Raw genomic sequence first — 12,774 nt, 5'->3', positions numbered from 1 at the left:
TTGGTGCGAAGTTGTACCCTTTCATTTATTTCAAAGCGGACGCCAATCCTTTGAAAAAATGCGGCTGCCGTCGGTGTCAGCATCGCTCATCATCTTTGGTGGAAGGTCTTGTACGTCTGGTCCTGGAGCAACGCAGCAAGGCGGCCATCGACCGCGTGCTTAAAATGTATCGAACGACACTCACACTCGCCCTCCTATGTCGCAATGGTGTTGACTGCCCTTTATCAGAGACAAAACGAAGGAATGTGATGAACTTACATGGTCTCTGAAGCCTACCCTACCGAAAAATCCGGCATAACTTTTCACTATCCGGATTATGGAACCGGAAATTTGTTACTGGAAACCCGAAATCCAGATTGCAGACAAAGGAATATTTTCTGAAAACCTAAATTCCAGATAGAGTTCAGATAGAATCCAGATAGATTTCCGGTTCCATAATCCGGATAGCGAAAAGTTATACCGGATTCTTCGGTAGGGTAGGCCAAAATCTTGTATCGTCGATTCATTCGCTGTCCGATTCCATTCTATAAATAAGAAAATACATGAGCTATGTTGAAATATAGATATCAAATGATTAATTTAAAGCCCGAAATATCGAAAAGACCTAAGGAAAACTCAAGATTTCAACGCTGAACGTAAAAGAGCACGAAAACAAATCTCCGGTGGTGGCCGGTGCAGCACACAACGCGGAGCAACGGCGAGAAACTGAAGGTCGGCTATGACGGCAGGGTCACGTGACGTCAAAATGGCGGCGCCCATGAAATGTTGCCTGAAAGGGTCTACATGTCCCCCTGCCTCATTGTTCGGTTGTCACCACTTCCCATACACTGTGTTCCCGAAAGTGCCAGACTACCAAAAGACAGGAGCATTAGTTGCAGTAACGGGTAAAACATGAAGAAAAAAACATCTAAAAAACTTTTTTTTTTCGTCTTCTGCCCTTCTTCCTTTTCTTCTCTCTGTTTGTCTCTGTTTGTCTGCCCTTTTGGTTCTGGCTTATTTTCTGTTGTTTGTTCGGTCGTTTCCGCTTCAAGTTTGCGAGCGTTTCAACTTGATCATGGACGGGCCGGTTCCTCTTCGGTTAAAATATTCCTACAACGAGTTTCCTTTTTTTTTTAATGTAATTGAGATATGAAAATTAGTACAAAGACTGAGAAATGTAATTAAGATAAAGTTTCAAATACTGTCAATCAAATCTATGCATGATTTGCACTTCCGTCTTCCGGCCACCACCAGAGATGTGGTAAGGAGCAACTCCCCTCTCATCGGGACTCTCTTTTGTGTGTCTCAGACGTGGTCAGACGTCGCTATTCTCCCCTAGAAGATTATAGAAGATTAACTCGTCACTCAAATTTTGCACAAAAGCAGCTTCTCTCTCTCTCTCTCTTCTGTGGTGGTGTGCAATGAACGATGTGTGGCCAGTGGAAAGCAGGTATTTTCAAGATACCAAATTACTACCAAAAGTAATTGAAATAGAGTGTCTTGAGTAAGGTATTTGAGATAGGCACAAGTCAGGATCATATTGATGAAATGAATAAAGCGTTTGTTTCAAACGGTGTCTTGAAAAATGGTCTGTCATATATCGTTTCCTCACAAATCAAAGCACACTCAAAGGCTAGAAGACAGTGTTGAAATGTTGGTAAAAGGTGACTTTATGAAGTTTGAAGAAAATATACGGTAAGTATTAATGGCGGTACAGCAATCTAAACGATTCCGTGCCGAGTGCGCACTTGGCGAACCCGTAATTGTGAGTAGTGTTGTTGTTGTTTATTGCCCAGAGGAAAGGCCCGCAGGCCTAAGTGGGAAAGGAATTAAAGGAAAGCGGGGAGGCCGGCGGTATGAACGAAGTCTAGAAGGCTTCGAGCGCAGGCGTTGTTAAACGTCCAGGTCTTGTAGGCCTCCGGATCGTCCCACCGTATCCCCGCCTGGAGGACGTAGTGCTCCCGATCCGCCCGTATCCCCGGACAGGTCCAGATGAGATGGCGAACATCCACCTGGTCCGCCGGAGCGGGGCAGTGGGGGCAGGCGGGAGGGATGCGGCTGTGGTCCCCTCACCAGGATGAGAGGACTGCCGGTGTTATGCATCCAGTGCGAATGCGCCGGAGCAACACCTCTTGGAGCCGGGACAGACCAGGGGGAACCCGGGCGGTGCACGGTGGTATGACAGCTCGCGTGCTTGCCCGGATCCTGGTCTTAGTGGCCAGAAGTGTCGCCACGATGTCCATGGGGAGGGTGTAGCTCTGCAGGTCCTCTGATTAGGCTGCCCGTTTGGCCGCCTCATGAGCCGCTATGTTGCCCTCTGCAGGGCCGTGGCCCTGCACCCAGTCGATGACGACCATGCCCACGAAATGGTGTCGTAAACGATGGATCTTTTGAACAATGTTCATGGCTTGTTTGGTCTGTTTCAGGTGCCTAATGGCCTGAGCGGAGTCAGTGAAGATGGTCACTTGATCAATGGAGTGATCTTTGGAGGCTGCGAGAAGGGCTTCATAGGTGGCTTGTAGCTCAAGCAGCAAAGGAGATGCGTCCGATGTAGCAAACTTCTTCTGGTCGTCAAGGTGGGGATGAGTGCGACTGACGAATGCAGTAGCTCCTCCGTTTTGCGTACATGCAGCGTCCGTGTACAGGATACAGTGATCCGGAGAAGAAGGTTTTGGATTATGGGCCTTGGGATTTTGACGTGCCTTACGGCGGGAGGTCTTATTGGTGGTAAAGCAGGAGAAACTCCAGGGGGGCAGCTGCTGTATCTTCTCAATGTATGACGTTTCCTTATGACATTCTGAAGCGTACAGTTGATGTTTGGCAACCCGGGCTTGTGTGCGTTGATCACATAATTGTCGTAGTGTATTCAGGTGAGCATGCTCCTGTAACAGCTTAATAGGCGTATGCATCGGGAGGCCGGTAATGCTGCGCATCGCTGCCCGGTTGACAGTTTCCAGCGAGTTCTATTGCGTCTCTGTCAGGTTCTGAAATTGTGCTTGGTAGATTATCCTAGGCTGTAAAATGGCCTTCAGGAGGCACGTGGCAATCGCAGAACAAGCACCTCCGCGTCTTTGGGAGACGCGGTTGATAAGGTGAAGCATAGAGTGGCCTGATTTCTTTATGGATACGAGCCACTCTTTGGCACTGCCGGTCTTGTGAATTTGGAGGTCGAGAATTCTCATAGTTTCAACTTTGGGGACTGTTTGTTGACCCACCTTCAGATCGAGGTCGTCTGTCCCTAGCTTCTTGCGGGCAGCATTATTGCAGACGCGCATGTAGCAAGATTTAGATGGGGATAATTCCAGGCCAATGGCTTGGGTGTACTGGTGGAAAGTGTTCAGCCCTCGTTGAAGTATATCTTGATGTTGAGTGTGGTCCAGATGGGTGGCTTTTGTAATTCTCCGGTGCTGTGGGGTCAAACAAGCCTTGCATGCCTTGGACCCCACTAGATGCGCGCTTACATGGATGGTGTCGGCCGGCTCCGGGGCACAACCTGCCAATGAAAACGAGACGACAGGCAATCGATCTCGACGGTGACGAGGGCAGATCTGAGGCGAGCGCCTCGAGCAGATTTATTTACCATATTTTTGGTGGCCGAATCGTGTCTTGCCGCCACGCGGCCCGTGGTTTCATACAACACGTGACACGTGCAATCGGCGCATTGTAGGTGGTGCCATCTCTGAATGAAAGACGGCCTTAAACATAATCACTACATTCTCCTCCCCTTATAAAAAAAAGAAACCTAAAAGGAACACGACATATTTACAGAATCGTAGTAACAAAAATACCTGCACATGGTATATAAAAAAATCATTTTTTAGAGCGTATATGAATAATTAATCAATCTCCCCTCCATAAAAAAACAGTGCAGCGGTAACACAGACAATTCCAACTGTTCAAAACCGACACACTTAGTAAATTGTCTATGATACGCTAGACAAGAAAAAAACAAACAAACAAACAAAACAAAAAACAGGCATCGTTACTATATTAAGCTGGGCGCAACACTGTTCAGTTCAGGTACAACCGCGTGGAAAGTCGCATTACAGTGCAAAATAGTCAGTTCGTGAGAGTTGACATTAAAAATAAAAAAGTCGCTTCAGTTCATTGCACATGATAATTGCCAGATGAAGAAAACAGATTACTGTTTCCATAAAATGAAAACACGTATTCCTTCAGTCGCTGTGGAAGTCTTCTTTCACGTACTGGCCGACTGTAGAGTTGAGTTGGCGTAGTCACGGTTGCTTCCGGGCCGCAGGGGTGAGCACTGCTACCGTTCATGCTCTCTTCAAGGGGAGGCATGGAGGAAGGTGTTCCCGGATTAGATACAGCGGGGCTGCTGGTCGCCATCGGAATGAATGGTTGAAGAGGATCTTGAACCTCGAGACTTGGAAACACAGGACTGCTCAATTGAGACTTAGACGAACGTACCTGCGCGGATGGACCTGGCACAGCAGGTTCAGAGCTGCAACTAGCCCTACTTGTAGCTGGACTGCAGACAGGATCGGGCGGAGCCGTGACAGTAGGGTTGCCCAACGGAGAATGGTGTGTTATCGGAGCAGGTTCGTTTTCATCTTCATCATCCCAGGAAAGATCTGCATCCTGCTGCTCTGGTGGAATGAACGCTCTTGTTAATTTGTCGGCGTTCCATATTCGCCCGTCAGCGAATTTGTAAGTGGCCGGGCCCACTTGAGTTTGAATAATTTGTTGCGTTGAATACTTAGTTTGTAATTTATTCTTGTGTTGTGGTCGATAAATCCGGACTGCTTGGCCAGCGACGAACCTCGGCCACCGAACAGCCCTTCGAGAGTCCGAGTACGACTTCATGTTCTGTTGGTAACTACGCACTCTCGCATGAAGATCAGTCCGGCTTGACGAGACAGCCGGAGCTTCGGGGGTCGACATCCCTTGAATGTCTAACTTGGACCTATGGGTCCGTCCATGAAGCAGTAGGGAAGGTGCTTGGCCTGTTGGCGAGTTCGTCGGCAAGCTTCCAGGTAGTCCCGGACAGCATCCGGCAGAGGGCGTCCTTGTACGACGGCTAGCTGAAGACATGACTTTAATACGCGATTAAACCGTTCCACTTGGCCATTAGCTTGAGGGTGATATAAAGATGTTTTGGTATGCTTAATTCCATGCTGGTGTAGAAATCCTTGAAACTCGTGTGAAACAAACTGGACGCCGTTGTCCGAAACTATTTCGCGAGGAAAACCCTCGCGGGCAAAGACAGTTTTCAGGAAGTTAATAACAGTTGTTGAAGTGACTGATGCCACCGGTGGCACTTCCGGCCATTTTGAGTGATAATCTATTAGTACGAGAAAGGAACGTTGACTCGGAGGTGCGTGTTCAACCGGTTCCACAATATCCAACCCCAGCTTTTCCCACGGTTGTTTGGGAAACTCAACTGGTCGCAATGGTGCCGGTGCTCTCTTTGCAGTTTTGTCAGTTGAGTTGCATACTGTACAATGTTGAATCCGTTCTTTGATTTCCTGAGACATTCGGGGCCACCAGTACTTGTCTCGGATGATGGTCGTTGTCCGGGAAATACCTTGGTGCGTCTCGTAGCCCAGTTGGACGATGCGGTCACGTAACTGTTCAGGTACCACAATCTTTTCCCCTTGGAAAAGGATCCCGTTATGTAAGGACAGTTGATCTCTTACATTGAAGTAAGGCCTCAGGTCGGTCAGGGCGAAGCTATCATCCGGCCATGATGAAAGGGTATATCGAATGACACGAGGAAGGACAACATCTGTGGTGGTAGCTTCTTCAAAATCCGTTAGTGTCAAAGGAAGCATAATAAGGAAAACTACGTCCTCCACGAACTGCGTACCGTTTTCTGTGTCTGACACAGGAAGTCTGGAGAGGGCATCAGCGACCACGTTGTCCGCCCCTTTCTGATACTCCATTGTAAAGTTATAATTTAACAACCTTGCTGTCCACCTTGTGATCCGGAGAGGTCGAACTCCAGACCCTTTGTTAGAAAGTAATGTTACCAAGGCTTGGTGATCAGTGCGAATTACGAAAAGACGACCCCAAAGGTAAACATGCTATGTTTCGCAGGCCCAGAGGCATGCCAGTGCCTCTTTTTCTGCGGTGGAATACATGCGCTCAGCGTTAGCAAGTGAGCGTGAGGCAAAAGCTATTGTCCGTAGTTGGTTTCCTATCTGCTGTTGCAACACGGCACCCAACCCATACATGGAAGCGTCAATGGATACCACGACTGGAAGCGTCGGATCAAAAAGAGAGAGAATTGGTGCATTTTTAAGGCAGCCCTTTACTTTCTGGAAGCTGGCTTCTACTTCTGGGGACCAGACAAAAGGAACGTCCTTGTGAAGTAATCGACGAAGCGGCTCTACTAGAGTGGAACAATGCGGAATAAACTTGTTGTAGTACTCCACAAGTCCTAAGAAAGCCTTAAGCTTCGATGGATCAGAAGGAGCCTCAAAGTTTTGAACATCGTCAACCTTAGACGGGGGAGGAGCTAGCCCTTCCGTGGAAAGACGGTGTCCTAAGTACGATAGTTCTTGAACCCTGAAAACACCCTTACGGTTCAGCTTCATCTCTGCGCGTGAGATGCAGGACAATACCTCTCGTAGGTTTTCGTCATGCTCTCTCTGCGACGAGCCATACACTATGATGTCATCGAGATAAAATCGGACACCTTTGCAGTTCCTCAAAACCTTGGACATGATGTCTTGAAAGGCCGCAGGTGCTGAAGCCAGTCCAAAACCGACTTTTAAATCGAAAAAGGCCTTCATGAGTGATGAAAGCGGTCGAATCCCTGCTTTCTGGGGCAAGCCGGATTTGGTGGTAAGCTGAGGCCAGGTCCAACTTAGAAAAGTGGGAGGCTCCTTGCAAGGAGTTCAATAGTTCTTCGATATGTGGTAAAGGAAAAGAGTCGAAAACGATGGCCTGGTTCGGCGCACGTAGGTTCACGCACAGACGAATACTGCCATCTTGTTTCCTAACCACAACAATGGGCGAGACCCACTCAGACGCATTGACGCGCTCAATGATGCCTTGATGTTCCAGCCTGAAAATTTCTTCAGATACCGCATCACGCAACGTGATGGGCAACCGACGTAATTTAGATGGAACAGGTGGCACGTTGTACCGCACCTTGACGGTATGGGTGTGATTGTGCACCAAACCAAGCTCCGGTCTAAAAAGATGCTGGAAGTCTTCGAACCCGGGAGGAAGCTGCGATACGTCCCGCGAAGTCGAAGATGCGGAGTGCGCAACAGCTGTAGACTGTGGGGTTCTTGATGAAACTTCTAGGTCCACTTGCTTGTCGGGTGACAGATGTGCCTGTGATAGGTTAACACCCGGTTGTGAAGAAAACAGGATGCCGGGGACATCTGACGAACTTGGCTGGTGCGGTGGTTGGCGGGACAAAACAGTGAACGGCCGGCGCTGTGGAACTTTAACCGACGTCACATCCTGCTGGGGGTCCGGTCTTCCGTCAGCTGCGTTAACATAAGAGCAGCTGTGATCAGCTCCCGACAGAGTAATTTGCAACTCGCGCACTGCATCGATGCCGAGTAAGGAGAGTCCATTTTGACAGACATAGAACTCCAGTGATGCAAAACGGTTCTTAAAAACGACTTGGCCAGTGAAGGTTCCAAGGACAGGAATGGTTTCATGCATGTAGTGAACAAGTCTTCGTGCAGGTGGATGTAACTGAATCTGTCCGGAGCGATTAATGTCATTAAAAATTCTCGCGTTTAAAATCGAGACGTGGGATCCGATATCGATCAGGAGCTTTAAAGGTAGTCCATTTACCTGTACATCAGCGATGAAGGCATTTAGTCGGCTTCGGTCGACTACAGGTCCCTCCAAGGTCCGCACAGGGGCGTCGTCGACGGACGTGACGTTATACTGGTAGTCGCAGTCGTCGTGCACTCAAACCGTGGCTGGGCCGGATCTCCACGGAGGTGAAGGGCCGTGTTGACGTTCATGGGCGTGGCCCCGGGAAGGAATGGACGCTTGTCGTTGATCATATACGAAGGAATCTGACGGTGGTTGGCGACTCCTACAAACAGCGGCGAAGTGGCCCATCTTCAAGCAACGGAAGCACTGAGCGTGGAGTGCCGGACAGACCTCACGCGCATGGTTGCGACATCCACAAAACCAGCAGAGGTCGGGGCCGCCTGCTCGCTCGCCCATTCGTGAAGGAGGAACGTCGCGACGCTGTTGAGGACCCACTCGCGCTTGCGGCCGCGGTACATGGTTGACTGCTGGAGGGCAGGGAGTCATCCGGGACGTCCTTGGTGTTGGCGTGTACTGACGATAGGGCCAGGTAGAAAAACCTGGGTGGCCATCTTGGTTGAGTACCTGGGATGCCAGTCGCCCTTGACCATCTTGATATCCCCGTCTTGGTGCGTGCGCCTGTTCGAAACGGGGTTGCTCGATGTACTGGACTTCACCGGAGCTTGAAGATGTCCCCGATACCGACGTCTGGCGTTGGTGAAATTGTTCGGAGGTCCGAGCCAGTTGCTCGAATTGTAGAGCGAGCTGTACTGCCCGGTTAAGTATAGGTACCGCAGTGCCAACGGACTCGCGTAGGATACGGTCCTGAACTCGTCTGGAATCGAGGCCCTCAAGGAACACGTCGCACAGATGTTCGTCTAGTGCAGTACCATATGCACAAAAAGAACCCTGATGTCTTAGAGCAGCCAGAAATTCTGAAACTGTCTCTCCAGGCAGCTGAGTCCGAGAGCGCAGTTTCTTGCGCTCCAAAGCAACACATCCCGAAAATTCAAAGTGTTTTTCGAGCGCGGCTAAAAACGCTTCAAACTCGTTCAGACGCTCCGTGGCCGGCACGGTGTTCAGCTGAAAAGCAGAGACAATGCGCTGCCCTTCTACTCCCAACATCGAAAAAAGGACATGCTTCTTCTGAGCCGGCGGAACGTCGTGGATACCGGTAGCATGGAGGTACGAAAGAAAGGCCTCCTTCCACGCCGGCCAGGCCTGTACAGGTGTGCCGGGAACGGCCAAAAAGACTGGAGGTAGAGGAATCGCCGCCGCGATATTAGTCAATGCTGATTGAGCCATTGTCAAGTAGGCTTAGATGGGCATGTGCATTCTAATATCCCATCCTCGTCGCCATTTTGTAATTCTCCGGTGCTGTGGGGTCAAACAAATCTTGCATGCCTTGGACCTCACTAGATGCGCGCTTACATGGATGGTGTCGGCCGGCTCCGGGGCGGAACCTGCCGATGAGAACAAGACGACAGGCAATCGATCTCGACGGTGACGAGGGCAGATCTGAGGCGAGCGCCTCGAGCAGATTTATTTACCATATTTTTGGTGGCCGAATCGTGTCTTGCCGCCACGCTTCCCGTGGTTTCATACAACACGTGACACGTGCAATCGGCGCATTGTAGGTGGTGCCATCTCTGAATGAAAGACGGCCGTAAACATAATCACTACAGTGGCCCAGAGCGTCACATCGTCAGCGTAGATTAGGAACTTGAGGTGTTTGTGTTGTGCCAATTTCCATGCGAGTTGGATGAATGCAATATTAAAGAGAATGGGCGCGAGGGCAGAGCCTTGGGGCATCCCACAGTTAGCGGTAAAGGGAACAGAATTTTCCCCTGCCACTCGCACCGAGAAGGTGCGGTTGGTCAAAAAAAGTGAAAGCTGCTTACAACTCCCTGTAACGCCGAATTAGAGCGCAGCTCTTGAGGAGGAGGAGGGAAGGGCACTGGGGGGGGGTTAAACTAACCAGGGGGGTCACGTGACCTTGGGGGGTCACGTGACCGTGGGGGTCACGTGACCTCCAATGCCGATGATGTCATCACTGACGTCACTGATGACGTCATCAGTGACGATGACGATGCGGGTACCGATGACGTCATTAGTGACGTCACTGATGACTTCACCAGTGATGATGACGATGACGATGCGGATGCCGGTGACGTCATCAGTGATGATGACGATGACGATGCGGATGCCGGTGACGTCATCAGTGACGATGACGATGTGGATGCCGGTGACGACATCAGTGACGTCACTGATGACGTCATCAGTGATGATGACGATGACGATGTGGATGCCGGTGACGTCATCAGTGACGATGACGTTATTGGGGGTCACGCGACATCGGCGGGGGTCACGTGACCTCAGGGGAGTCACGTGACTTCGGGGGGTCACGTGCCCCCCCCCCGAGGTCACGTGACCCCGGTGGGGGCTCGCGCGGTGCATTATGGGACATTTCCCATGATGCACCGGGGTCACGTGACCTCGGGGGGGTCACGTGCCCCCCATGAGGTCACGTGACCCCGGTGGGGGGCTCGCGCGGTGCATTATGGGACATTTCCCATGATGCACCGCGCGGTTACGCCGTCGCCGACGCCGACGCCGACGCCAACGCCAACGCCGACGCCGACGCCGACGGCGACGGCGACGCCGACGGCGACGCCGACGCCGCTCAAGCCGGAAACGGGCCCCTAAGAGCTGCGCTCTAAAAGTTGTGGATGGCCTTAACAATCCCATGTGGGAACTGTAAGTTGACCATAGCATCTAAGATGGAGGCATGATGAATATTATCGTACGCCTTCGAGATGTCGATTGCCACAGTGCTGCGGATCCATTGGATGCGTCCCGGCACCTTTGTGATGTCTTGGGCCAGTCGATGTAGGCCGTCCTCTGCACTCATCAGCTGTCGGAAGCCGATTTGAGATTCATGGTAGAGTCTTTTCGTTTCAAGCCACCAGTTGATGCGTGAGGCTATGATGCGCTCGTATATTTTACATATGGAAGGCGTGAGCGATATCGGGCGTAAAGCTGTGAGGTCTTTTATCTGCTTTCCCGGATTTAGGGATCCGAACAATGATAGCATGCTTCCACTCCTGTGGGATTTCCCCATCCGTCCATACTTCATTTAGGACCCCTAAGAGGTTGTCCACCGCCGGCCCCTCAAGGTTCTTGAACACTTCATAAGTGATACCATCATGTCCCGGGGCGGATTTCTTCTTAGTTGCCTCGATTGCAGCGATGAGCTCGGCCTTGGTAATTGGTGATGTTATGCCGCAGTCATCCACAGCGTAGGAAGCCGGGCAAGTGGTTGCGGGGCTATCATGTTGTGGGAAAAAGGCCATGGCCGCATGCCTGGCGAAATTCTCGTTAGATAATCCCATGGCCAGTTGTATGTTGCACGGCCGAGGAGTGGCAGCCTTGTTGGTTTCCATTGCATGATATGTGCGCCAGAGTTTCTTAGAGGGAGTGGAAGACCCAAAGCATTCACACCAGTCTCTCCATCGTTGTCCGCTCAGTTGCGTCTCATACTTTTTTGCTTCAGCAGCTAAGCGATTCACCTCCCACTGAAGCTGCTCGTTGTGAGGAAGTGAGCGGGCTTGGAGTTCCGCCTGCTTACGTTGGTCCCAGAGACGAATGAGGTGAAGATCCGGATTTGGTTGATCTTGATTCACTGTTTGTTCGGTGGTATGCTTATGCACAATTTGTTTGAGTTCCCACATAATGGAGTCCGCCGTGGCGCCTTCTAAGGTGGTAGAGGTTCGAAGCTCCGTCCAGTTAATCACTTTAGTCATACGGCGCTGTTTCTTGACTAGATGATGGGATAGGTGAATGTGAATAGGCGTGTGATCACTGCCCCAACAGTCCGGTTCCGCTGTCCAACTGGGAAGGCCATGTCCCTGCCACCATGTAAGATCCGGTGTATTAGGAGCCGTGAGCGGACGAGTGGAGACGTGGGCCTCGTTCAGCAGGACGTAAGATGAGTCCCTGAAGCAGCTGTACACCTGTCGGCCTCGACCAGGGTCGGTGGCGTAACCCCAGCTTGTGTGCGGGGCATTGAAGTCGCCACCCACCAGAACTTGCACATGTAGGTATCGCCGACAGAGATGCTGGATCCAGCCGAAGTTAAGCCGTGCACTCCCGGGTTTTCCGTACACTGACACCAAGATCACCTTAGTTTGCTTGCGTCGGACAAGGACGGCTACCACATCCTGTCGTTGTGTGCACCACGGTGACGTATCAATTTGCTCTTGCGGAATATCAGTACGGACGTAAATCGCCGCCTTGCCAGGAGCAGTGTCGTCTATTCCATAGCGCCTGTCAATAATGGAGGGACAGTGATACCCCGTGAATTGATAGAGGTTGGGCAGACCGTGTGTTTCTTGGAGGAGGAATGCCCAGGGCTTGATGATGCCATACTGCATACGAAAGAGAAGCCCGTTGCGCCTGGCAGCGAGGCCCCTGCAGTTCCACTGCAGCACGGTACCTATGGCGATTTTACTCCACAACGTCGTGGGGAGCCTTTCAGGTGTTGGTATATGGCCATGAGAAGCTGGTGGGTTGTCATTTGGACATCCTGAGTGTCGTCGTCAGCACTGAAGTCGTGTTCCTGGCTCTCCCGAGGTCGAGCTGTGGCTATCCGTAGTTGTTGTCGCCTGGCCTGTAGTTCTTGTAGGAGCTTCTGACTTCTGGCGATGTCCCGTGTAAGGCGCTCAATTTGTTGAACAATCTCCTTAGCCGAGGTTTCCTGAGCGGGGGCTCTCTGCATCCGGCGTTGTGACTGCCGTTTGGATTTCACGGTCGCATTTGCGTAGGACAGCGTTGGGAAGTCCTCCCCTTCGTCGGCATCTCCCGGATCAACATCCAGTAAGGGCAGGAACCTATTCTTCGTCGGCGACTGCCTCTCCAGCAGCCGGTTTTGTTGGCGGGAGCGCAGTGTCGCCTATCGCTTGCGGGGGCAGTTGGGAGACGTGATATGATGGTCATCTCTTTTACATAGACCACATTAATACCGGGGTTGACCGTCCTGTGTGACTA

The sequence above is a fragment of the Ixodes scapularis genome, unplaced genomic scaffold, assembly GCF_016920785.2.
Source record: "Ixodes scapularis isolate PalLabHiFi unplaced genomic scaffold, ASM1692078v2 PGA_scaffold13__105_contigs__length_92229423, whole genome shotgun sequence".
Classification (NCBI taxonomy): Eukaryota; Metazoa; Arthropoda; class Arachnida; order Ixodida; family Ixodidae; genus Ixodes; species Ixodes scapularis.
Note: the sequence above shows the minus strand (reverse complement) of the source record.